At 44.2% G+C, this 27,134-nt stretch overlaps 1 protein-coding gene and 1 long non-coding RNA gene across 2 annotated transcripts in view; one reads left to right on the top strand and one right to left on the bottom strand.

The window, feature by feature from the left end:
* LOC129850834 (protein-arginine deiminase type-2-like) overlaps positions 1–12,628 on the bottom strand; it is a 50,728-nt gene extending 38,100 nt beyond the window's left edge. The window contains exon 1 of the mRNA XM_055917047.1: positions 12,541–12,628. The gene's annotated coding sequence lies outside the window, so the exon portion shown is untranslated. The remainder of the gene's footprint in view (positions 1–12,540) is intronic.
* On the top strand, positions 515–15,451 carry LOC129850859 (uncharacterized). The gene is made up of 4 exons (XR_008758874.1): positions 515–7,890; positions 8,236–8,365; positions 10,442–15,075; positions 15,180–15,451. It is a non-coding gene; the product is annotated as an uncharacterized LOC129850859 (long non-coding RNA).
* Positions 15,452–27,134: the final 11,683 nt, after the last annotated feature.

Here is a 27,134-nt window from a genome sequence, read left to right as displayed (position 1 = left end):
AGTCACATTCAGTTAAAGGTCCCCAAAGCACACACATCCCTGGGTCACTCCTCTTTTCAGTTCACTGCAGCTAGCAACTGCAACAAGCTGCAAAAAACACTCAAACTGGACAGTTTATCTCCATCTCTTCATTCAAAGACTCAATCATTGACACTCTGACTGACAGTTGTGGCTGCTTCGCGTGATGTATTGTTGTCTCTTCTTAAGGATCGGTGTCACGCTAGTGGGACAACTTCCGGTGAAACTGGAGGGCGCGCAATTCAAATAAATAATCATGAAAATTATGGATTTTAAACATTTAGGTACATATAAGTGTCTTATATCGGCTGAAAGATTAAATTCTTGTTAATCTAACTGCACTATCCGATTTACAGTAGCTATTACAGCAAATCAGATGCAATGTGATTGTTTGAGGGCGGTGCTCCACATCAAAACATTTTTCCATCTGCACATGTTTCATACATTCACATATAACGATTAAATATTCACTTATTTTTTGAAAATCTTCCTCTGATTTGTCATCCAAAGGGTCCCAGCTATAACATTTAGCGTCGTTTTGTTAGATAAAATCCTTCTTTATATCCTAAAAAGTCAGTTTAGTTGGCGCCATCAATTTGAGTAATCCACTCGTTCAACTTGCAGAGACACGCATCCGAAAATCTACCCATAGACTTTGTTTCAACAAGTCAAAATACGTTCTCATTTACTACTCAGATACCCTAAAATGTAATAGAACTTGAATATTTCTTTCGGAAAGAAGTATGTTTGTCACGTTCCTGACCTGTTTTCCTTTTTCTTGTATTTATTTAGTTGGTCAGGGCGTGAGTTGGGTGGGTTTGTCTATGTTTGATTTTCTATGTTGGGATGTTTGTGTTCGGCCGGGTATGATTCTCAATCAGAGACAGCTGTCAATCGTTGTCCCTGATTGAGAATCATACTTAGGCAGCCTGGGTTTCACGTGTGTTTTGTGGGTGTTTGTCTTTCGTGTAGTCGTTGTGCCACACGGGACTGTTTGTCGGTTTGATTTTCTATTTGTTATCTTGCTTCATATAGTGTTCAGTTCGATGCTAATAAATTATGGACACTAACCACTCCGCGTATTGGTCCGATCCTTCTCGCCTCTCCTCGTCCGAGGAGGAATGTGAAAGCCGTAACAATGTTCAATAGGAAACCGATTTTATCAGGTGCGTAATGTCTTCAAGGCACGCGGAAACACACATTTCCAAGGCTGTGTCCCTCTACTAAAACTGTTATTTCTTATTCGTTTTTGAAGTTACAAGCCTGAAACCTTGAACATAGACTGCTGACACCCTGTGGAAGCCATAGGAATTGCGTCCAATTTTCAATGTCACCTTTCTCTTGCATTCCTAAGAGGATTTTCTCACAAAAACAAAAAAATTCCGAGGAGCACGTGATGCCGCGGAGCTGAGCAGACGTTGACGAACCGAGCTCTTCAAAGTTATTCTATTATTACCTAAATAACAAAGTTGAAACAATATTCTAACATCGGCTGATAAATTGTCAAGTACTTACCTTCCCAAAGAGCCATGGACCTCCGACCGAGAGGCAAGAAGGACGACCAAAACGTTGTTGATTCCCAAGATAACGATAACGCTACAGCTAGCAAGATTAGCATTAGCCCTCGTAACTCAGACGACAGTTCCAGACTGTCTCTTCCGAGCCTGCCAACATGCTGGCTACTCTCCTCCGGGAAATTCAGGATGGTAACAAAGGTCTTTCTATGAAAATTGATAAGAAATCAGCTGAACTCCATTCTTCCATTAACGACCTGAAATCCTCCATGAATGATCTCCTTTTGAGAATGACTGAGGCAGAGTTGCGCATTAGCACAGTTGAAGATACCATCGCTCGACATGACCAGGTCTTGATACAACTGCAAAAGGATAATGCCTACCTCAAAAACAAGGTAGATCAGAAGGAGAACCAGAGTAGACGTAGTAATATCCGTGTGGTGGGATTGAAAGAGGACAGCGAGGGCCGTGACCCGGTCCGTTTCTTCACTCAATGGATCCCGGATGTCCTAGGCATAATCAACTTAACCAAGCCACTGGAAATCGAACGCGCCCACAGAACATCAGCGCCGAAACCCCGGCCAGATGAGCCCCCACGGGCCGCCCTGATCAGGTTCCTCCGCTTCCAAGACAGAGAGAAGATACTGCAACTTGCAAGAGCAAAAGGGGGCATCACCATTGATGACGTCGCAAGCAGTTCAGACCTGTGGCCAAAGCACTGAAGGAGAAGAACATCACCGGCTACCTCATCCACCCTGCGCGGATGAAAGTTCAGTACAAAGGCTGAAGCCATCTCTTCAACACACCGGGAGAAGTGTACACTTTTCTCAAAGAACTGAACGTCTGAGCTCGGACGGTCTCTCTGGGGGATAAGATGCAGTTTGTTTGTTTTCTCTTATCCGGACTGAACTGCTGATATCTTCCGGTCGCTATATTTGATTCGTACATTTTCAACTAACCGTATCTTTCCGGGGTGAGTTCTATTACATTTACAGGAGATTATATTTTGGTTTAGTCCATATCCACTGGGCAAAGCAAATAAGTGGGCTTAGGCCCACTGCTTTCCCCCTCATTTATGTTAATCTTTTGAAAAGAGACTCAAGCAGCCCTTAGCGTGGGCAGTATTAAATATTCAGCCATAAATGTCTATTCACAACGTTTGTTTTCAACTTAGAGAGCTCGCAGGTTTTAGTTTACGCCAAGGTTTAGCTAGTAAGAGCAAGATGGAAAGCGAGCAGCAACGTATCTCTACAAGTGTATTCATGTTTGATTGTTGGGATTGTTGTTTTAGTCTGACAATCGGGGTGGGCGGGATTTTATTTATTTATTTTTTCCTTTTTTCTATGTTTATTGTTTCCTTCCTAAAGAGACACATAGGTCACTCCTGTGTTCAAACCAAATTTGAAAGATTTCCTAACTATCTACATATGATAGATTTCCATTCAGTTACATATTTGAAAACCAACCTATGCTTAATCCACAAAAATATGTCACATTCAACGTAAAAGGTCTTAACAGCCCGATTAAAAGGAAAAGAGTCTATACATACCTTAAGAAATTAAAGGCTGATATTGTGTTTTTACAATAAACACATCTTACAGCCAGTGAACACAAGAAATTGAAGAGGGAATGGGTAGGACAAGTTTTTGCGTCCTCGTTTAACTCCAAAGCAAGAGGAACTGCAATTTTGATAAGTAGACACATCCCCTTCTGCGTCAACAACACCATCTCTGATCCCTCTGGCAGGTTTGTTTTGGTGCAGGGGCATATGTTTTCAGAGTCTTGGACCCTATTGAATATTTATGCTCCTAACTTCGATGACCGTATGTTTATTCAGAATGTCTTCCTTCAGGTTGCTCAAGCACCACCAGGATGGCTACTGGTTGGAGGAGATTTTAATTTTTGTTTAGATACAGTTCTTGATAGGTCCTCTGATGAACCCTCACTTCTTACCAAAGCCGGCAAGCTCACCATGTCATTCATGAAAGATCTCAATTTACTAGACATCTGGATACAGTTGCACCCACAGGATAGGGACCACGCTTTTTATTCACACCCACACAAGACACACACACGCATAGATAACTTTTTACTATCGACACAACTGTTTCATAGAGTGTTAGATGTCGAGTATCTCCCCAGATTGCTTAGTGACCATTCTCCTCTGGTATTATCAATCTCCATTCCTACCAAGGTAAATGGAGCATATAGATGGAGACTAAATTCTACACTCCTAAAGCAACCTGAATTTTGTGCATTCATCAAAGCAGATCAATATTTTTACTTTGACAAACAAACCCTCCGCTCCTGACAGTTTCATTCTTTGGGACACATTGAAGGCCTATCTGAGGGGACAGATCATTTCCTATACTAAAGGGCTGAAGAGAAAACACGGTGCGGAACTGAGTGCCCTTGAATCTGAAATCTCCGAGCTAGAGAAAACCTACCAGAGAGGCCTGACTAAAAATCTACAGGCTTTTGATAAATAAAAAACTGAAATATAATATTCTGAACACATATCAAGCTGAGAGGGCCATCACTAAATCAAAACAGCGTTATTACGAGCTTGGAGAGAAAGCTCACAAAGTATTGGCATGGCAACTGAAAGCAGAAGAAAGTAAGAGGACAATTGCTATAGAAACTCTTACTAATGAGATATCTTTCGACCCTTCTGAAATGAATAATACTTTTAAGAAATACTCTGAAGAACTCTACACTTCCCAATCAAGCGATGATCTATCAGAGATCGACTACTTTCTCTCCTCTCTCAACCTCCCATGCCTGTCAGGGGAAGACAGCGAGCGCCTGAGTGACCACTTCTCAGTTCCTGAATTGTTGGAGGCCATTAAATCCTTACCTTCTAATAAATCTCCTGGGGAGGATGGCTTCCCTCCAGAGTTCTATAAAGAATTTAGGGAGCTGTTGGTCTCCTACCTTTATGGAGGTAATTAAAAAAGCCAGGGAAGACAACTGCTTTCCAGAGTCTTTCTCTCAAGCAGTGATTACTGTAATCCACAAGAAAGGGAAAAACCCGCTAAAGTGCGCTTCCTATAGACCAATCTCTCCCCTTAACACAGATTGTAAACTGGTCACCAAGATGCTATCTAAGAGACTGGAGTCATGTCTTCCCCTGTTGGTCAACCCAGATCAGACTGGCTTCATAATTAATAGATTGTCCTCCAATAATCTCAGAAGGTTCTTTGATATAATTCACCTTGCTAACAAAAACAAAAATACCTAGTGTCGCAGTCTCCCTCGACGCTGAAAAGGCCTTTGATAGGGTTGAATGGCCATAACTCTTTCGCGTCTTGGAAAAGTTTTGTTTAGGTACCGTGTTTGTAAATTTGATAAAATCACTCTACAAATCTCCTAAAGCTAGGATTGCTACCAATGGGATTACTTCCTCCTCTTTCCCTCTCTATAGGGAGAACAGACAAGGTTGCCCAATTAGCCCCCACCTCTTTTCCCTCGCCATCGAACCGTTGGCTGAGGCTGTTAGAACGTGCCCTGACATACATGGCTTTGAGGTTGGCCCCCATACCCATAAATTATCACTCTTTGCGTACGACCTTATCTTATTTCTAACAAACCCAGAACACTCCCTCTCTCACTTACAGATCCTACTACAGTGTTATAGTTCTTTCTCTGGATATAAGGTCAATTTTGATAAAAGCGAAATCTTACCGTTGTTTGTCTTTGACCATCATACCATCAAGCACAAGTTTCCTTTTAGATGGTCGCCTATGGGCTTCACATATTTGGGCATAATGGTGGATGGTAATCTCAACAACCTCTATAAACTCAATCTGGCCAGTTTGTTGCAAAAGGTGGAGGGTGACCTTTGTAAATGGATGGACTTACCTCTCACCCTACTCGGTAGAACAATGTAATTAAAATGAATGTCCTGCCCAGATTTCTATATCTGTTTCAATCTCTCCCTATCCCTGTTCCCGCAGCATTCTTTTCCTCTCTCGACAAGCTGACCAGACGGTTTATCTGGCATGGCAAAACCGCTAGGGTTGGCCTGGATAAACTGACCCTTGATTACAGTCAAGGGGGCTTAAACCTCCCCAATTTTAGAATGTACTACTGTGCTGCACAGTCTAGGTTTCTGGCTCAGAGGTTTGACAATGGTCCCTCTCCCTCATGGTTGAACATTGAAAAGCTTGAGGTAAATGATGACACTGGGGCAGAATTGTTTTACAAATGGGACAGAAAATCTATAAAAACCATCACAGACAACCCTTTAATCATACATTCTGTCCTGGCATGGTGCAAACTGCATGAGCTGTTCAGATGAGGGGGATTCCTTTCCCTAAAACCCCTTTATGGAGCAATAGATTGATTCCTATGTTTTCCCAGAATAGTAACTTTAGACCATGGTGTGATAAGGGGATCACTCTTCTGGAACATTGTTACGAGGAGGGAGTTCTTATGTCTTTTGATCAGCTGAAACAGAAATACCACTTGCCTAACAGGGACTTCTTTAGCTACCTACAACTACGAAACTTTATTAGAGTGACTCTCAAGGGACAATGGAACCTACCTAAGATGTCACCTATTGAACAACTCTGCCACGAAGACCAACCACTGTTCAAGACCGTTTCCCGTGTTTACGATGCTCTTATGTCAGGACTAACAGTGCCTGAGCTAGATAAACCCCGACTTAGATGGGGAAAAGATCTGGGTATTGATCTTGATGAGGGTCTATGAAGTGACCTATGCAGGGATGGTGTAACATCCACATTGAACTCCAGATACAGACTGATCCAGTTTACTTTCCTCCATCAGCTCTATATCACCCCATCTAGACTGCACAAGTTCAAACCTGATATCTCCTCCCTATGTTTAGATGTGGCTCAGATGAAGGAACATTCCTCCATTCCACTTGGCAGTGTTCAAAACTACACGGTTTCTGGCAGGGGGTATGCGATACTATATCCTCAATTCACGGGGTTGCATTCCCTTTAGACCCGGAGGTCTGTCTACTGGGCAACTTTACTAACACCAATCTTAGGCAAAGCCATACTATAAAGCTAACAGAAATATTGCTAGTGATTGCCAAGAAATGTATTGCCTTGAAATGGAAATTGGATTCCTCCCTGCCAGTTGCAATGTGGCTATCGGAAGTTAATAGTTGTATCCCACTGGAGAAAATCACTTACTGCTAGAGGAATAAGTTAAAGACATTTTACAGAATTTGGCAACCTTTTATTGACTATATGGAGAATCTCCCCCCACATCACATTGATTGAATCTCTATATAATCCTCATATAATGTTTCACACGTAATGTATAATATGTAGCCTACGGCAGGTGACCATATGATCCAATGTCTCATTATATATTTTTTTATTGTATGTTTGTATATATAATTATAATAATTTTTTTGTTACGCTCGTCTGTTACTGTCACTTTGTCCTATTGTTGTCTAATATCTTTTCACTTTTGTTTTGAATGTTCTTAATTGGAAAATGCAAAAATAAAATATAAAATAAAATAAAATAAAAACATTTCCGGTTGTTTTTTCTTTGGATTTTCTCCTACCATAACTATTGTTTTATATTCTCCTACATTATTTTAACATTTGGCTTCAGGGCCTGAGCTACAGGCAGTTTACTTTGGGTACGTCATTCAGGAAGGAAGTGGAGAAAAAAGGGGCCTAGCCCTAAGAAGGTCTTTGTGCTGTTGTCAGTGCCCAATAATGTTTGTAACATGTTGTGTGCTGCTGCCATGTTGTGTTGCTACCATGTTGTTGTCATGTGGTATTGCTACCATGCTGTGCTGTCATGTATTGCTCACATGCTATGTTGTTGTCTTAGGTCTCTCTTTATGTATTGTTGTGGTGTCCCTCTTGTCGTGATGTGTGTTTTGTCCTATATTTGGTAAAGGCCTCGAGGCTCATTGTTACCGTTGATGAGCATGTCATCAGCAGCAATTTCAAGTTTGGAGTCATTTATCAGAAGTTTGGCCAGGTAAGTGTTTATATAGCCTGTGGTGGTAAAATCATATAAAGTCATATACATTTATAACAGTTGGTCCTGTCCTGTATTTGGAGTATTATTATGACTGTGCTACTTCCTGGTCATCATAGGACGCCAGCTTAGCCATTCTCAGGAGAGTTTAGGTGTGTGAGCTTCTCCCTCCTTCCCAAACTAAGAGGATTTGCTGTCCTTCCTCCAGAGGAACCCTGATTGATTTCTTGTTGAGCTCAGATGTAATACTTCCTCTTCACAGCCTTGTGTTTCTCCCTGCAGACCACAGAGGAGGAGCTATTTGAGAACAGCGACGAGAGTCCTGCTTTTATGGAGTTCTTGAAGTTTCTGGGGGACACGATTGAGCTCCATGACTTTAAAGGGTAAGGGTGGCCTTAAAATGGTATTGACATGGCAGATGAAAGACTGATCATGTCTCTCGATTACAATTGACTTTGACATGTCTCCCTGAATGATGACACTTCAGACGTTTAAAGCCTCGTTTATTATGGTAGATCTGCTCTGATTCTCTCGATTTAGAGCAATATAATATTCTGAGTGATACGGACATCATGATTGAGTAGAAGGGGATAACTGCCCTTGGCATTCACTCTATGATGGATGAGAAAGAGTGGTGTGGATGCGCTGGCTGGTTGCACTGAGTCTGAGACGACCTGTGCTACTGCTGTTGGTGATGTAACGGTCTGGTTCACACTCTGGTTCTGCAGGTTCAGAGGAGGACTGGACGTCACCCACGGCCAGACAGGAACAGAGTCTGTCTACACTAACTTTCACAACAAGGAAATCATGTTCCACGTGTCCACCAAGCTGCCATACACAGAGGGAGACTCTCAGCAGGTAACTAGCTCTCAGGCCCTGTCCTGTCTGTCATTATGTCTGTCAGTAGCTAGATTGGATGTATAGTATATCTACTTCATTTCAATCAAGAAACATCACTGGGTAATCAGTACCGGTTTGTAAAATCTGAGGGGGAAAAATCCCCAGGGGCTAGCCACCATGAACAAAACTGTTATTCTTTTCTCCTGTTGGTGTGCTCAGTGAATCTGTCTGCTTTGACCTGAAGGGGATATTTCTCATGAAAAGTTGTCACTTCCATGAAGATAAACGTGGGGCAACATGTAGTTTCTCATTTGAGGACACAGTTTGGAGACTTGATGCTTTCTCCTGCTGCTTTGAATGACCTCAGCTACCTCACCTGCCCCCCTGGGAGAACCATCCCAATGAGACTCTTATTCTCAAGCGATGAATGAGCAGCAGGGCTGAGCTATGTGGACAGACAGACACACGTAAAGCCACAGGAGATACCCTTGTAGGCTAAGACGATCAGAGATTCACTGTGACACCAACGACATAAAGGCAAAGATGAACAGACACAATGTGTTGAGAGGAAGAGGAAGGAAAACAACTAGCAGTCTAAAGCTGAGGCTGACCTGGTGTTGAGCCTGTGTTGAGTTCATTATTGAATGTCAATAACAAGCTTCAGAGTACCTACTGCCCAAGAGCCAGACCAACCATGCAACACAAGAACCCTGCTCAGCATAATTCTACCACTGTATAAAAGGGCTTGTTTGAGCATTACATATGCCTTGTCAGGTGATCAGTCCTGAGTCTCTCACTTAATTTTTTATGAGATTATTGAATAGATAAAGCCTCTATGACAATACCAAATCTTCCTTATTTCTTCAGAGCTTGAAACAAATGGTTGATTGTTATCATGTGTAAAACTCCATAATACACGACTATATCAGGATAAGGTAAGACCCAGATGCAGATCGTGTCGAAGTCACAATGTTTATTACAACAACAGAGGCAAAGGTAGAGGACGGCAGGCAGGTTTGGGGTCAGGTCAGGCAGAGGTCAGAAATCCAGATAGGGGCAAAGGTACAGGATGGCAGGCAGGCTCAGGGTCAGAAGCAGGCGGAGTGGTCAGGCAGACGGGTTCAGGACAGGCAAGGGTCAAAAACAGGAAGGCGAGAAAAAGAGAGTCTGGGAAAAGACAGGAGCTGACAGGACAAAAGCTGGTAAGCTTGACAAACAAGACGAACTGGCAACAGACAAACAGAGAACACAGGTATAAATAGACAGGGGATAATGGGGAAGATGGGCGACACCTGGAGGGGCGTGGAGACAAACACAAAGCCAGGTGAAACAGATCAGGGAGCGACAGACTATAAAGCAATTCAGCATCTAATAAGAGAGGAAATATCCATAAAGCCCTGAAAATAAATATTTGCCTTAATGTTTTATTCATACAATCAATATGATCTGTGCTATTTTTTGACAGTACTTTGCCCTGCAGTAAATGTCATTCATCAACAGGTGTCATGTGGTCCTCCTGTGTAAAACAATTCCCCCATGTTGACAATGGTGTGCAGAATAACATGGAAACTGGTGATCAGTGAGTCAACACATGTTAGGGAGCAGGAAGCTAAGCTGCAGAGGCCTATAATCACAGTACAGGGAAATAGGTCCTGTCTTTTTCAGTCTCCAATCACTGAATGGGTTATAGGCCTTTCAATATGCATCACATGACCGCCACTGTTTTATGAAAAGTGCTTGTAGAGAGATGTTTCATATTTACAATTAGTAATCACAAATTGTTTCTGTAATAGACTTTATAAATGCAACATGCTACAATTTCAAAGACTTTACTGAGTTACAGTTCATAAGAAAATCATTACATTTAATAAATAAATTCATTAGACCCTAATCTATCGATTTCGCATGACTGGGAATACAGATACGCATCTGTTGGTAGATACAAAAACAAACATGTAGGGGCGTTGATCAGAAAATCAGTCAGTATCTGGTGTGAACACCATTTGTATCATGCAGCGTAACACATTTCCTTCACATAGAGTTGACCAGGCTGTTGATTGTGGCCTGTGGAATTTTGTCCCACTCCTCTCCAAGGGCTGTGCGACGTTCCTGGATATTGGAGGGAACTGGAACACGCTGTCGTACACGTCGATCCAGAACATCCCAAACATGCTCAATTGGTGACATGTCTGGTGAGTATGCAGGCCATGGAAGAACTGGGACATTTTCAGCTTCCTCGAATTGTGTACAGATCCTTGCGACATGGGGACCTGCATTATCATGCTGAAACATGAGTAGCACGATAATGGGCCTCAGGATCTTGTCACAGTATCTGTGCATTAACATTTCCATCGATAAAACGCAATTGTGTTCATTGTCCGTAGCTTATGCCTGCCCGTACAATAACCCCACCGCCACTATGGGGCACTCTGTTCACAACATTGACATCAGCAAACCGCTCAGCCACACAACGCCATACACGTGGTCTGTGGTTGTGAGGCCGTTTGGACGTACTGACGGATTCTCTAAAACAATGTTGGAGGCAACTTATGGTAGAGAAACAAATATTCAATTCTCTGGAGGACATTCCTGCAATCAGCAAGCCAATTGCACGCTCCCTCAAAACTTGAGACATCTGAGGCATTCTGTTATGTGACAAAACTGCACATTTTAGAGTGGCCTTTTATTGTCCACAGCACAAGATGCACCTGTGTAATGATCATGCTGTTTAATTAGCTTCTTGATATCCCACACCTGTCAGGTGGATGGATTATCTTGATTTGGGCCGAAAAATAAATGTATGCTCAAATTTAGAGAGAAATAATCTTTTGTGCATACGGAACATTTCTGAGATCTATTATTTCAGCTCATGAAACATGGGACCAACACTTTACATGTTGCGTTCATATTTTTGTTCAACGTATATAGGTATTCTTGGCTGACATAAATGTAGTGTTAAAGTTTATGTCCGTAATGGTGACAATGTTGTTTGTGCTTTTGTGTTTGCAGTTGCAGCTTTCAATGTGAATGGCCTTTAAATATGTGCTCATATGTCTCCTGTCTTCTGTATCGTATGGTGTACTGTGAGCTCACATTCTAATTTGTACCATGCTGTTCAAATGTTGTATTATTGTATCTTCTACTCTCATCCTCTTTCTCTTTATCCCTTTCTCTTTCTCTGCTTCCTCCTCCCCTGTGTGGTTCAGTCATTACTTGTCCCAGGGAAAATCCCAGTAGGTGTCATGGACGTCGCGGCAGTGCCATAGAGATAGGAACAATAGAAGAGGTTCATGTATCTAATCTCCCTTCTAATGTGTGTTAATTCTTCAGCTATTTCATTTGCTTACTTTTGTGGTTCTATGTTTCTTTGCAAGATTCAATTACCGTTGCTTTCTGCTGAAACCAATATTTTTTATAGCCATTTAAAAAGCAATCATTTTCTACTACTCAAGTGCGGTGTAAAACCACTGGGTTGTAAGAAAGCTATAATTTATGTAAAAAGATTTTATGAAGAGTATTCGTCACAAAAATAGAAACGTCTGTAAGAATAATTACTGGTTTATTACCTTCCTTTGTGTCTCAATTCCTCTCTTTCACTCATACAACATACTCAAAGTCTTTCACCAACAAGCCACTGTCACGACATTTTAGTTCACCCATAACGTGTTGTAGATAGCAAGTATAAAATACGTAAGGCATTTGAGTCATTGTGCTGCAGAATCTCAATGACATTCAACAAATGCCAATCAACAAATGCCTATTTGAATGGAGTTCATGTTTTCACTGAATGTAAAACAGACCAAGTTGTGTATTATAGCCCTACAGTAGCCTCTGTCTTTTACTTTATAAGTCATGCTAGAGGAACATAGTATTCATAGCAGCCACGTTGTATTCCTTCTCGGCTCTATGCACTCTCCTCGTCTCACTTTTTCCCTTTGTTTGTGGACATCAATGAACAACACATCAGCTGTATGTGACCAATGCGAAAAAAAACTTTCCAAGCCAAACAATGTCATTACCGCTACACACAGTCTACATCGTTGTCCCCATATTAGCCAAAGTAACGTCATAGTCAACATAGGAAATAGAACTAATGCGTTAGTAAACCTGCTACAATCATGCAGTAACGTTACAGTGTGTAGTCATTAAGCAGTTAAACCGGTGGCAATAAATTAATAAAACCAAAAGCTTACCTTGACTTGGAAGAGTTCCAGTGTTGTGTTGGATAGTCATAGCCAGCTAGCTAACAGAGCATCCCTTTGTTTGAGCCTGTTGTTTGAGTAACTAAACTAGCCAGCTGCATTTGCTAGCTTATTAAGTAAAACTGAAATTGAAAAAAAGGCTAAATCTCTCTTTCTCTCTCTCTCTTGCTTCTCCTTCATTTTTGAAGAAATAAATTTGTTCAAACTGTTCAACTATTGTCTTTCTGTCTTTTTGAGTCAACTACTCACCACATTTTATGCACTGCAGTGGTAGCTAGCTGTAGCTTATGCTTTCAGTACTAGATTAATTGTCTGATCCTTTGATTGGTTGGACAACATGTCAGATCATGCTGCAAGAGCTCTGATAGGTTGAAGGACATGCTCTGGAAGTTGTCATAATTACTGTGTACGTCTATGGAAGCGGCTGAGAATGAACAGCCTCCTAGGTTTTGTATCGAAGTCAGTGTACCAAGAGGAGGATGGAAGCTATCAGTCCTCCGGCTACACCATGGTGCTACCTTACAGAGTGCTGTTAAAGCTACTGTAGATCCATTGCAAAACAGTGTGTTTTAATCAATTATTTGGTGTCGTGAAAATATTTAGTATAGTTTAATCTAAAAACGATAACTTTTTCAATGTTTTACAATTTTTATTAAATGAAATTCCCTGAGGAGGATGGTCCTCCACTTCCTCCTCTGAGGAAACTCCACTGATTAGCAGTAATGTCTATGAACCCATCCTGATACCTCTCTATCCCCTCCTACCTCAGTCGGGAAGTGTCCCCCAGCACACAGAAGACTCCAGACAGTGGACACATCTCCCAGGACCCCAAATCAGAGAACTCGTGCAATCAGAGCTCACCAGAGATGCCCACAACAAAGAACAGTTGAACAGACAGCATTTAATAGTGCTGTCAAGCCCATGCCGAAGAACATGTGTATAGTATGTGTATAGTATGTGTGTGTAGTGTGTGTAGTGTGTGTAGTGTGTGTAGTGTGTGTGTAGTGTGTGTGTGTATGTGTGTGTGTGTGTGTGTGTGTGTGTGTGTGTGTGTGTGTGTGTGTGTGTGTGTGTGTGGACATGTTTAACTATTCTTGTGGGGACCAGAAGTCCCTACAAGAATAGTAAACAAAGTAAAAATTGACCAGCTGGGGACATTTTGTTAGTCAAATGCTATTGCTAGGGGGTTTAGGGTTAAGGTTAGAATTAGTGTTAGGGTTAGAATTAAGTTAAATATTTAGGTTAGGAGCTAGGGTTAGTTGTACGGTTAGGGTTAGGAGCTAGGGTTAGGTTTAGGGTTAGGATAAAGTTTAGGATTTTGGGTTAGGGTAAGAGTATGGGTTAGGTTTAGGGTTAGGGGTTAGGGAAAATAGGATTTTGAATGGGACTGAATTGTATGTCCCCACAAGGTTAGCAGTGTGTGTGTGTGTGTGTGTGTGTGTGTGTGTGTGTGTGTGTGCATATTAGAGTGGTCAAATCAAAGTTTATTTGTCAGGTTCGCCGAATAGAACAGGTGTTACAGTGAAATGCTTACTTACAGGCTCTAACCAATAGTGCAAAAAAGGTATTAGGTGAACAATAGGAAGGTAAAGAAATAAAACAACAGTAAAAAGACAGGCTATATACAGTAGCGAGGCTATAAAAGGAGCGAAGCTACATACAGACACCGGTTAGTCAGGCTGATTGAGGTAGTATGGACTTGTAGATATGGTTAAAGTGACTATGCATATATGATGAACAGAGAGTAGCAGTAGCGTAAACGAGGGGTTGGCGGGTGGTGGGTGGGACACAGTGCAGATAGCCCGGTTAGCCAATGTGCGGGAGCACTGGTTAGTCGGCCCAATTGAGGTAGTATGTACATGAATGTATAGTTAAAGTGACTATGCATATATGATAAACAGAGAGTAGCAGCAGCGTAAAAAGAGGGGTTGAGGGGGGCACACAATGCAAATAGTCCGGGTAGCCATTTGATTACCTGTTCAGGAGTCTTATGGCATGGGGGTAAAAACTGTTGAGAAGTCTTTTTATCCTCGACTTGGCACTCCGGTACTGCTTGCCATACGGTAGAAGAGAGAACAGTCTATACAGGGGTGGCTGGGGTCTTATACAATTTGTAGGGCCTTCCTCTGACACCGCCTGGTGTAGAGGTCCTGGATGGCAGGCAGTTAAGCCCCAGTGATGTACTGGGCCGTACGCTCTACCCTCTGTAGTGCCTTGCGGTCAGAGGCCGAGCAATTGCCGTACCAGGCAGTGATGCAACCAGTCAGGATGCTCTTGATGTTGCAGCTGTAGAACCTTTTGAGGATCTCAGGACCCATGCCAAATCTTTTTAGTTTCCTGAGGGGGAATATGCTTTGTCGTGCCCTCTTCAGAGTGACCCAGGTGTGTAGTTTGGCCATGTGTTGCAGGGCCCTGTCTATCCCTGAGGCCCAGGACCTGTCCCGCTCCTTGTCCAATGGCAGCAGCTTTGCCGGCGTGGTGGAGGAACACAATAACGAGGGCAACAAGGAGTACGACACAGGACTGGTACCCCTCTTTTTCAACCCTCAATCACTAGCATACAGCACACCCTCACATGAACAAAAAGCTAAAGATCCTGACAATTTCTGTTGTGCTTTTGTTTGTTGCAGGCCTGTCCTTTTCTGGAACACCACACAAGAGGGACTCATTTGCGTATGTCTCCTGGGTAGAGGATAGTGTGAGCAGTACTGGTGCCACCCGCCAGATCAGCTCTCCATGTGAGTTGTTTCACTGGTTGACTTGGAAAAAACGCTGGTTGACTTGGAAAAAACATACAAGACAAGCTGTCACAGAGAGACAGGAAACACAGGGATAAATACACTGGGGAAGATCAGCAACACCTAGAGGGGATGGAGACAATCTCAGGAACAGCTGAAACAGATCAGGGCGTGACAGTACCCCCCCCCCGGGACGCCACCTGGCGTCGTACCTGGGCGGAAATCGGCGATGAGGGCTGGGTCTAAGATGTCTTTAGCAGGAACCCAGCACCTCTCCTCCGGGCCATAACCCTCCCAGTCAACCAGGCACTGGAAACTCCTGCCCCGTGGTCGAACCTTCAGGAGGTGTCTCACCGTATACGCTGGCTGCTATCGATTACCCGGGGGGGCGGGATGGTCCTGGAAACAGAAGACAAAGGACAGTGAGACACGGACTTAATTCTGGACACATGGAAAGTAGGGTGTTGCCATCAGACGGAGGGAGCCCAGTGACAAAGTCCAGAGATTTGTGAGACTAGGGACGATGAGGGACTGGCTGAAAGAGGCCAGAAGGAGCTTGCCGTAGAGTCTTGTTCTGAGAACACACTGTGCATACGGCGACGAAGGCAGAGACGTCAGGAACCATTGTGGGCCACCAGAAATGTTGTCGGAGGAAGGCTAGTGTACGACGGGACCCTGGATGACAGGTCAGCCTGGAGGAATGAGCCCATTCCAGTACCCGGGACCGGAATGGGTTAGGGACAAACAGCCGGTTAGCCGGGCCCCCTTCAGGTCCAGGCTGGGAGCATTGCGCCTCGCAAACCAGGTTCTCAATAACCCAATCCACAGTGGCAGCAAGACATGAGGTAGGGAGAATGGTTTCGGAGGTCGAGGGTGTGGCAGAGGAACTGTATAGGCGGGAGAGAGCTTCAGGTTTCATTTTATTTTTACCCTGGGCGGTAGGAAACGGTGAAGTTGAATCTGGTAAACAAGAGGGCCCACCGGGCCTGCCTGGAGTTGAGGCGCTTGGCTGTACAGTATTTCAAGTTTTATGGTCGGTCCAGACCAAGAATGTCTGTTCTGCTTCTTCCAGCCAGTGCCTCCACTCTTCCAACGCCATCTTAACTGCCAGGCGTTCTCGATTGCCTACACCGTTGTTCCTCTCTGCAGGATTGAGATGATGGGACAGGAAGGCACAGGGATGAAGCTTTAGGTCCTGGGCAGATCGCTGTGACAGGATGGCCCCCACTTCAACATCTGAAGCATCAACTTCCACCACAAATTGGCGCGAGGGAGGCCTCCTGGGTGGCACAGTTGTCTAAGGCACTGCATCGCAGTGCTAGCTGTGCCACCAGAGACTCTGGGTTCGAGCCCAGGCTTTGTTGCAGCAGGCCGCGACCGGGAGTTCCATGGGGCGACGCACAATTGGCCTAGCGTCGTCCAGGTTATGGAGGGTTTGGCCGGTAGGGATATCCTTGTCTCATCGCGCACTAGCGACCCCTGTGGCGGGCCGGGCGCAGTGCACGCTGACCAGGTCGCTAGGTGTACGGTGTTTCCTCCGACACATTGGTGCGGCTAGCTTCCGGCTTGGATGCGCGCTGTGTTAAGATGCAGTGCGGCTTGGTTGCGGTGTGTTTCGGACAACGCATGACTCTCGACCTTTGTCTCTCCCGAGCCCATACGGGAGTTGTAGCGATGAGACAAGACAGTAACTACTAACAATTGGATACCACGAAATTGGGGGGAAAAGGGGATAAAAATAATTGGTGCGAGCGGTCCGGATAGATGAGAATGGGAGCTGTTGTGAACCGATGCTTCAGGTCCACAAAGGCTTTGTCGACAGCTGGGAACCATTTAAACGGTACCTTGGGCAAGGTGAGTGCCGAGAAGGGGGATGCCAGGGTGTTGTAGTCCCGAATGAAAAGACGGTATAAGTTTGCAAAACCAAGAAACCGTTACAACTGTACCCTGGACGTTAGTTGAGGCCAATCTACCACTGTTTCACCTTTCCAGGATCCATCTGAACATTGCCCTCAGCAATGACATGTCCCAGAAAGGTGATTGTGGAATGGTGGAACTCACACTTCTCGGCTTTCACGAAAAGTTTGTTCTCCAGGAGGCGCTGATGGACCTGTCTGACCTGAAGAACATGTTCTTGTACAGATCGGGAAAAGAACAGGATGTTGTCAAGGTACACGAACACTAACCGGTTTAACATGTCCCAAAGAATCATTGACCAAAGCCTGGAAAAAAGTGAAAATTTGGTGAGTCCAAATGGCATGACCTGGTACTCATAATGTCCACTGGCTGTGTTGAAGGCTGTCTTCCACTCATCCCCCTCGCGTATCCGAACCAGGTGGTAGGCATTCCGAAGGTCCAACTTGGAAAACATGGTGGCTCCCTGGAGAGGTTCAAACACCGAGGAGAGGAGAGGTAGGGGATAACAATATTTTAACCGTAATGTCGTTATGTCCCCGGTAGTCAATGCACAGACGCAGGGTATTGTCCTTCTTTTCCACAAAGAAAAACCCTGCGCCAGCAGGAGATGCAGACGGACGGACGGCCCCAGTGGCCAGAGACTCCTCTATGTAGTCCTCCATAGCTTTGGTCTCTGGCCCAGACAGAGAATACAACCGACCTCGAGGTGGTGTAGTGCCTGGGAGAAGATCAATGACACAGTCATAAGGACGGTGCGGGGGAAGGGAAGTAGCGTGTGCCTTACTGAACACTTCCAGGAGATCATGTTATTCAGTAGGAATAGCTGAGACATCCACAGTCTTGCTAACATCCTGAGGAAGACGACTTGGGGAAGGCTGTGCTGCTTAAAGGCAGTGGGAATGGCAAAATGGGCTCCAACCCAGGATGGAGCTTGTGGTCCAGTCAATCACCGGATTGTGCTTTTGTAGCCAGGAAAATCCCAAAACGACTGGAACATGGGGAGATGCATTGAGGAGGAACTGTATAGTCTCACTGTGGTTACCAGAAACACGTAATTGAACGGGCACAGTACTATGGTGACTTCCCCTATAGAGCGGCCATCCAGTGCCCTAGCATCCATGGGAAGAGAGAGAGGTTGAGTGGGAATACCAAGCTCCGAAGCAATAGTGGCATCCGTAAGACATACATCAGCCCCAGAGTCAATGAGCACTCGGAGAGACTTAGATTGGTCTCCCCACAGCACAAGCACAAAAAAGGGTGTGCGGGTGATGGGAATTAGGGAACTCCCAGTCTGACTCCATAGTGCTGGTACCCACTAGAGACAGGGTTTCCTAATAGGGCAGGTAGCTATAAAATGCCCTGCCCCTCCACAGTACAAACAACAGTTACTGTTCATCCTCCGTGAGCATTCCCCAACTGATAACCTCTTCCCAACTGCATATGCTCAGGAGTATCCAACTCACCCATCGTAGATTCACGCGAGGGCTCGGGCTTCAAATCCTCTCGGAAAAGCTGTCTTCGGAAACTTCCGGATTCCCTCGAAAGTGAACGAGCCATAGCGGGTGCACGAGTGTGTCCGAGACCAGACCTCTTCTCACTCCTACGTTCTCTTAGGCGTCCATTGATTTTGATGGTTAGGGCGATAAGGGAGTCGCGGTCCACCAGCAATTCCCGAGCAGCTAGCTCATCCTTTACATCCTCAGATAATCCGTGCAGAAAAGTATCGAACAGAGACTCCGGAATCCAGGCACTCTCGGCGACCAACGTGCGAAAATCAACCGCGTAGTCTGCCACACTGCGGGAGTTCTGACGTAGGTCAAGCAGTTTAATGGCCGCCTTTCTCTCTAGAAACTGGAGACTCAAATGCCTTTCTCACCTCTTCCATAAATTCCTCCAGATGACCACAAATGGCAGATTGTTGCTCCCAAACTGCCGTAGCCCAGGAGAGCGCTAAAACCATTGACATACGTAGCCTACTGTAACCACATAGAGAGAGTGTGTGTGTGAGATATAGATATTTTTAAAAGCATTCATGATTTGCGTAAATGTAATATACCATTACTCTTGTTAAAAATATGAAATGGCATTACATTTGGTGAAGAGCACATTATGACTTGTTTAGGACTCGAAACTCAAAGTTTAGAAAGACTTGACTTGATACTTGACGGTCTTGACTTGGGACTTGAGTGCTAAGACTTGAGACTTACTTGTGACTTGTAAAACAATGACTTGGTCCCACCTCTGCTCCCTGTACAACAAGTCAGAAACATAGGATAAATAAAGGGGGCATATAAAAAGACAATGAAAGCTCTTACAATATTCAATGATTATGTTTCTCTAAAACAGGTTATAGGCTACATGTGCACAAACAAGTTAGAACACTAGGCGAAATTGAGAGGTGAAAATAGACCAAATTATTAGGGTGGGGCACAATAAACGCTGTTTGGTTCTTTGTGTGTCAAAGATACACGTCATATAACACTATCTGATGCGCTAAATAAGCTTTTAATTTGACACCTCAAATAACACAATTCTATTATATAATAATGTGTATGCTGAATTTACACGTGCAATCCAAGCACCACCACTACTATCAGTAGCACTGTCAAAGCTGTACAAAACAAACACACACCGGCCACGAACGATGTGTGTACAATAACGCTTTGGTGAACCAAATTATTAGGGTGAGGCACATGGGCTACTAACAGCTTACTACACAACATGCACTTAGTATTACTTTCTTAGCTACGGTATACATATCTCCCTTGCATATTACATAATTTATGCAGTAGCAGACAAGACATCGCGGCGGTCCATTAATGGCAAATTTGATTGTCATCAAAGTCTGGCATTCTCTGGATTGTCACGACTTCCTCCGAGGGCGGTCCCTCTTCTTGTTCGGGCGACGTTCAGCGGACGACATCACCGGTCTTCTACCTATCACCGATCCAGAGTCAGCAGGAGCAGGTACCCCGGGTATAGGAGTGGAGGAGCGCGTCCGGGAGCACGCAGCAATGCTCCACCATCTTGCCACCGACATGGACCGCGTTGTCCAGTCAATGGACCACTGGGAGATATGGGGAGTTCTCCCAGAGCCTCCACCAGCACAGCCGGGGTCTCCACTACGCGCCCCTCCTTCTCCTGGTCCCAGTGGGATTTGTTTCTCCCTTCCCCAGGAATACGATGGGACGGCTGCGAACTGCCAGGGGTTCCTCTTGCAGCTGGACTTACACCTGGCAACCGTCCACCCGGCTCCTTCGGGCCGTGAGAGGGTGTCCGCCCTCATCTTGTGCCTCACCGGGAAAGCCCTGGAGTGGGCCAACGCCGTGTGGAGAGAGGGAGATGCGGCGTTTGACCAGTTTGAGGAGTTCCCCCGCCGCTTCCGGGCAGTCTTTGACCACCCACCCGAGGGTAGAGCGACGGGTGAACGCCTCTTCCATCTGAGGCAGGGGACGAGGAGCGCCCAGGAGTTCGCCCTGGAGTTTCGGACCCTAGCTGCCGGCACGGGATGGAACAACAGGGCCCTGATCGACCATTATTGCTGCAGTCTGCGCGAGAACGTCTGTCGGGAGTTGGCCTGCAGAGACACTACCCTCACGTTCGACCAGCTGGTGGACCTGTCCATCTGGCTGGATAACCTGCTGGCTACCCGCGGACGTTCAGATCGGGGTCTGTTGGTTCTATCCTCCCCATCCCCTCTCCGATACCCATGGAGCTGGAAGAGGCGGTGCGCAGGGAGACCGGAGGGGGTTCCAGCTCGAGCACCATCTGTGACCGCAGAGGTCACACTGCCGGTCGGTGCCGGGTTGGTTCCTCTGGGTATCGAGGCAGCAGGCAGGGCACTCTGGCGTCACCCCAGGTGAGCCGGCACCATTCTCAACCAGAGCGCTCTGTCGCACATATGTTGGTGTATGTCACTTTTCCTGAGTTTTCCCCGCCTTCCCAGCATAAGGTACTCGTCGATTCAGGCGTGGCTGAGAATTTTATAGATAGATTGTTCGCCCATAGTTTAGGGATCCCCATTTTTCCCGTGGCTGTGCCCTTCCCCGTTCACGCCTTAGATAGTCGACCATTAGGGTCAGGGTTGATCAGGGAGGCCACCGCTCCTCTGGGCATGATGACGCAGGGGGGTCACAAGGAGAGAATTAGTCTCTTCCTTATTGACCCTCCTGCGTTTCCCGTGGTGCTAGGCCTACCCTTGTTAGCATGTCATGATCCCACTGTTTCTTGGCCACAGAGGGCTCTCACGGGTGGTCGCGAGAGTGCTCGGGGAGGTGTTCAGGGGTTTCCGTTGGTGCTAATACGGTGGCTATGGAAACATATGTCTCCGAATCCCTGCATCAGCGGTACAGTCGGTCATCCACTTCACCCGCCTCCTCGAGTTTCATTTTTGTGAAGAAGAAGGAGGGGGGTCTGCACCCACGTATTGACTATTGGGGTCTTAACCAGATCACTGTGAGGTATAGTTACCCGCAACCACTCATAGCCACAGCGATTGAGTTAACCTGTCTAGGATCAGCGTGCCGCTAGCGGCACACCCCCCCCCCCCCACTGAAAAACCAGTGCCGCGAAATTCAAAAAAAATATTTTTTAAAAATATTTAACTTTCACACATTAAAGTCCAATACAGCTAATGAAAGACACAGATCTTGTGAATCCAGTCAACTTGTCCGATTTTTAAAATGTTTTACAGGGAAGACACAATATGTAAAGATGTACATCTATTACCTAAAAACACATTAGCATAATCCACCATCTTTTATTTGTCCACCAACACCAGTAGCCATCACCAATTCGGCTAAACTAAGATATTTATAGCCCCTAACCAACAAAAAAACTCATCAGATGACAGTCTGATAACATATTTATGGTATGGGATAGGTTTTGTTAGAAAAAAGTGCATATTTCAGGTAGATGGCATAGGTTACAATTGCACCCACCGTCACAAATGGAATAGAAAAACTACTCAGAGCAACGTGTTTACCTACTTACTAATCATCAAACATTTCGTAAAAATACACAGCATACACGAATCGAAAGACACAGATCCTGTGAATACAGACAATATTTCAGATTTTCTAAGTGTCTTACAGCGAAAACACAATAAATCGTTATATTAGCATAGCACATAGCAGCCCAGCATTGATTCTAGCCAAAGTGAGCGATAACGTCAACATCGCCAAAAATATATAAATTTTTTCACTAACCTTCTCAGAATTCTTCAGATGACACTCCTGTAACATCATATTACACATTCCATATAGAGTTTGATCGAAAACGTTTATATTTAGCCACCAAAATCATGGTTAGACAATGTGAAATGTAGCTCAGCTGGTCAGAAAATGTCCTTGCGCCACTTAGACAGTGATCTACTCTTATACATAAATACTCATAAACGTGACTAAAAAATATAGGGTGGACAGGGATTGATAGACAATTTAATTCTTAATACAATTGCGGAATTACATTTTTTAATTTATCCTTACTTTTCAATACAGTTTGCGCCAAGCGAAGCTACGTCAAAAAACATGGCGTCCTAAGCCACTAACATTTTTCGACAGAAACACGATTTATCATAATAAATTGTTCCTACTTTGAGCTGTTCTTCCATCAGTATCTTGGGCAAAGGATCCTTTCTTGGGTCTAATCGTCTTTTGGTGGAAAGCTGTCCTCTTGCCATGTGGAAATGCCAACTGCGTTCGGGATGAACTGGAAGCGTGCCCAGCGATTCACAGCGTTTCAGAAATAAATGTCCCAAAATCGCACTAAACGGATATAAATTGCTATAAAACGCTTTAAATTAACTACCTTATGATGTTTTTAACTCCTATAACGAGTCTTAACATAACCGGAGAAAGATTACTCCCAACACTAATGCTGGGAACAGGTGCGGGTCGGTGTCCTCCACGCGCATGACGCACCAAGAAAAGAGTTGCTAGCTACAGGGTTTTTTAATTTATAGTGCCTGTGAACGCGCAATCGACCCCATTCAAATCGTCATCACGTAAAGGCATCCAGGGGAAGACGTAAGCAGTGTCCGTATACTCATAGCAATAACAGTGGCCTTTTAACTGACTCCAGATCAGGGGCCAACATTTCTGAAATCTGACTCCATGTCAGGGAAATTGCTGTAGAATGGGTTCTGTTCCACTTAGAGACAAAATTTCAACTCCTATAGAAACTATAGACTGTTTTCTATCCAATAATAATAATAATATGCATATTGTACGATCAAGAATTTTGTGGGAAGCCGTTTCAAAAATTACACGATTAGCATAAATAGTGACAACAGCGCCCCCAGCCTCAACAGGTTAAACCATGTGAAGGGATGGCGTGATTAATGGGGAACCAATTACTTGTCTCCACAATGTCTGTGCGCCAGTCACTCCCTCCTTTTCCCATTGGGGGGAGGTGTATGGCAGTGTCTGGAAACATTGTATGTCCTCTCTGATCTTACACTTATCCTGGGATAGTGTATGACCTAGAGGCTCACTCCCCTCAGTGAGCTTGTCCAGGAGTGGGGTCAAGAGGGGGTTTACTTGAGATGGGAGTATCTAGAGTTGATAATTGATATATGCCATTGGATGAGTTGGTGTTTTTGTACTATGAAGTACCAGGAACGAGATTAGAACCTCGTTTGAGGCACCAAACTGAACGATAATTTATAGCGAATGTTATCTGGCTAAGGGATACTACTTTCTCAAGAAAAAGTATTTCTTCTTTGAACAGTTCCTAAGATCTGTGATTCGTCATGTAAGTTGAGAGGGGTGTATCTTGGCTATAAAAGATCTTTGTATTTTTCTGTAGTCACTTCTCAACGGTTCATTAGAAATAGTGAATTGTTGAAAGTCAAATGCTAAAGCTTATTATTATTATTAAAGATGTAGTTTAAGTGTAACTCTGACTGGTGTGTAGTTTGTAACTCTTCTCATTTGGTAAAGCAGAAATATGCCACCACAACGTGATCGAAGCAATCTTGAAGCGTGGAATCAGATTGGTCGGACCAGCGTTGAACAGACCTGAGCACGGGCGTTTCCTGTTTAGTTTATGTCTATAGGCTGGGAGCAACAAAATGACGTGGTCAGATTTGCCAAAAGGAGGGCTTTGTATGCGTCACGGAAGTTAGAGTAGCAATGATCCAGAATGCTGCCAGCCCGGGTCGCGCATTCGATATGCTGATAAAATTTAGGGAGCCTTGTTTTCAGATTAGCTTTGTTAAAATCCCCAGCTGCAATAAATGCCGCCTCAGGATATGTGGTTTCCAGTTTACATAGAGTCTAATGAAGTTATTTCAGGGCCGTTGAGCGGGGGATATACACGGCTGTGATTATAATCGAATAGAATTTTCTTGGGTAGATAATGCGGTCGGCATTTGACTGTAAGGAATTCTAGGTCAGTTGAACAAAAGGACTTGAGTTCATGTATGTTGTTATGATCACACCACAACTTGTTAATCATAAGGCATACACCCCCACCCTTCTTCTTACCAGAGAGATGTTTGTTTCTGTCGGCGCAAAGAAACCGGGTGGCTGGACCGACTCTGATAACATATCCCGAGTGAGACATGTTTCCGTGAAACAGAGAATGTTACAATCTCTGATGTCTCTCTGAAAGGCAACCCTTGCTTGAATTTCGTCTACCTTGTTGTCAAGAGACTGGACATTGGCGAGTAGTATACTCGGGAGCGGTGAACGATGTGCCCGTCTACGAAGCCTGACCAGAAGACCGCTTCGTCTGGCCCTTCCGCGGCACCATTGTTTTAGGTCGCCTACTGGGATCCGATCCATTGTCCTGGGTGGTGGTCCAAACAGAGGATCTGCAACGGGAAAGTCGTATTCCTTGGCATAATGTTGGTAAGTTGACGTTGCGCCGACAGAGATGGTCGCCTTACTTCACGTTCTTAGGAAACTATGCAGTATTCAGTTTTTTATGTATTATTTCTTACACTGTTACCCCAGGAAATCTTAAGTCTTATTACATTCATGAATCTGCTGATAAATGTACAAATGTCCTAAACTTTTCCTCTTCATTGTTGTTCAGTAATTGTGGTCTTTGTTAACCTTGTCATTTTCTTTCTGTGTCTGCGTCCAGAACTGTTAGCCTCTCCCCATTGACCACTACATGGATGTCCATTAGCAGGTACCTGTAGTTGTTCAACTCAGTAGATGTAGCTTACTGACCATGTGTTACCCATGTCTGTATTTGGATGTTTGTGTGCGATCTGTAGTAGTAAAGATAGTGTCTGACCCCAGTCCCTCCTCCCACAGCATTCCCATAAGAGGAACCCCCTGCAGGAGATGAAGCAAGCGCACGTGTGTTCCACCACAGTCCAGTCTGAACAGCCAGGTCCATGGACATGCACTTACAGCCATCCCTCATCCCAACTCTATGTGGCTGACTCCTAGCATGCCTAGAGAGGTGAAGGAGAGGAGTGGACAGCACCCATTCCCAAAAGGAGTGCCACTCACACAGTATCGCTTCTGGCTATTGTCTGTTGGCTCGCTTAGCCTGCATAAATTTCTGCTCCATGAGCTCTGTGAAATCTGAATCTGCTCATGTGGTAACTCATAGTATACTCTCCCTTGTCCTCTCTATGGCATTGTTTTTGTTTTGTTTCGAAGGTGGAGGGAGGGGATGGATCTTAAGCATTAGACAGATTCGTGTTCCAATGATCATGCATTAGGGGAAGTTTTCTATTAGGCTAAAGAGAAATGCATGAGGAGGATAAGAGGGTGTTGTCCTGTTGTCATTGTTGGAAGAACTGACATTATTGCTTCCATCAACCTCACATCCCACCATGATACTGTACATTTGTTACTCTTGGTGTCCCGGATCCTTTGATGTCACACTAAGCCTTGTGTTTTATTAATGGTCAATTAAGAGTGTAATGGTGGATGTTGACTAGAAACTTTTAGTAAATGTTGCATGTTTTTGATAGAAGGTACTTTTATCATCATGCTGCTGGTGGTTTTGATTCCATTATTCATTTCCCCTGACAAACTGTACAATTGCAGTTCACAGTTTATGTTGATGAACGGACAATATTTTACTGACTCCATAATTATAGTCAATGTATTTCAGGCCATTTAAGGGGTAATCTGCAGTTCAAACAATAACAAACTGTTTTTGATAACCAGCTGAGTGATGGGTTTGGCGAAAAGTAACCACTCTCAAATTCATAGACAGTGCTATGGATGCAACGACTGACTATCCATGATAGCAAAACTTTACTTTTAACCATGTTGAGGCTATATAGTGTTAGTTTCCAGTTACCTTGTTTACAAGCAAATTAGTAAAACAAACATATGTTTTGGGTTTTGAGGGGTACGACAACTAAGTTCATGAGCCATTTATAAGTTAAATTCTTCAAGAATCAATGGATATATATCATTAATAAAATAGTCCAAATATTGATGTAGCAATCACAGATTTCCCCTATAAGCTGAGGAAAAAAACATGAAGTATTGAATTACTGATAAGGTCTGGTGTCCAAACTAAATTACTCATCAGTCTTCATCACTGTCCCATACTGTAGATTGTACCACACAGTCAGACATTCTTCCAAGGTGACCTAACCAAAGCACACAGCCTCCAAAGCCAAGCTACTGTCCAGTGACTACTGTCTTCAGTTTATCATTTTAAAACCTCTAGTTTGATTTAGAGTATGTGTTTGGATGTGTATACATGGTGCATGGTGTAAATCTGCTTGCAAACCCATGTCAACTGTACAGTACCATGCTGGAAATAGATTGGTTTGAAGAAACAGTCAAACTTCTCTAGAAAAGCAGACAGATAAAGAGTCGTTATTTCTTTACATCAGTTTCGATAGAGAAATATGGGGATACATAAGTGTAGATGTGGAAACCGGCACTACATTTTCAAGTAATTGCTGATCTTTTGAAAATCTGACTTGGTTTTTAAAAAGAATTA

The sequence above is a fragment of the Salvelinus fontinalis genome, chromosome 3, assembly GCF_029448725.1.
Source record: "Salvelinus fontinalis isolate EN_2023a chromosome 3, ASM2944872v1, whole genome shotgun sequence".
Lineage (NCBI taxonomy): Eukaryota > Metazoa > Chordata > Actinopteri > Salmoniformes > Salmonidae > Salvelinus > Salvelinus fontinalis.
Note: the sequence above shows the minus strand (reverse complement) of the source record. Positions and strands in the feature narration are given on the sequence as shown.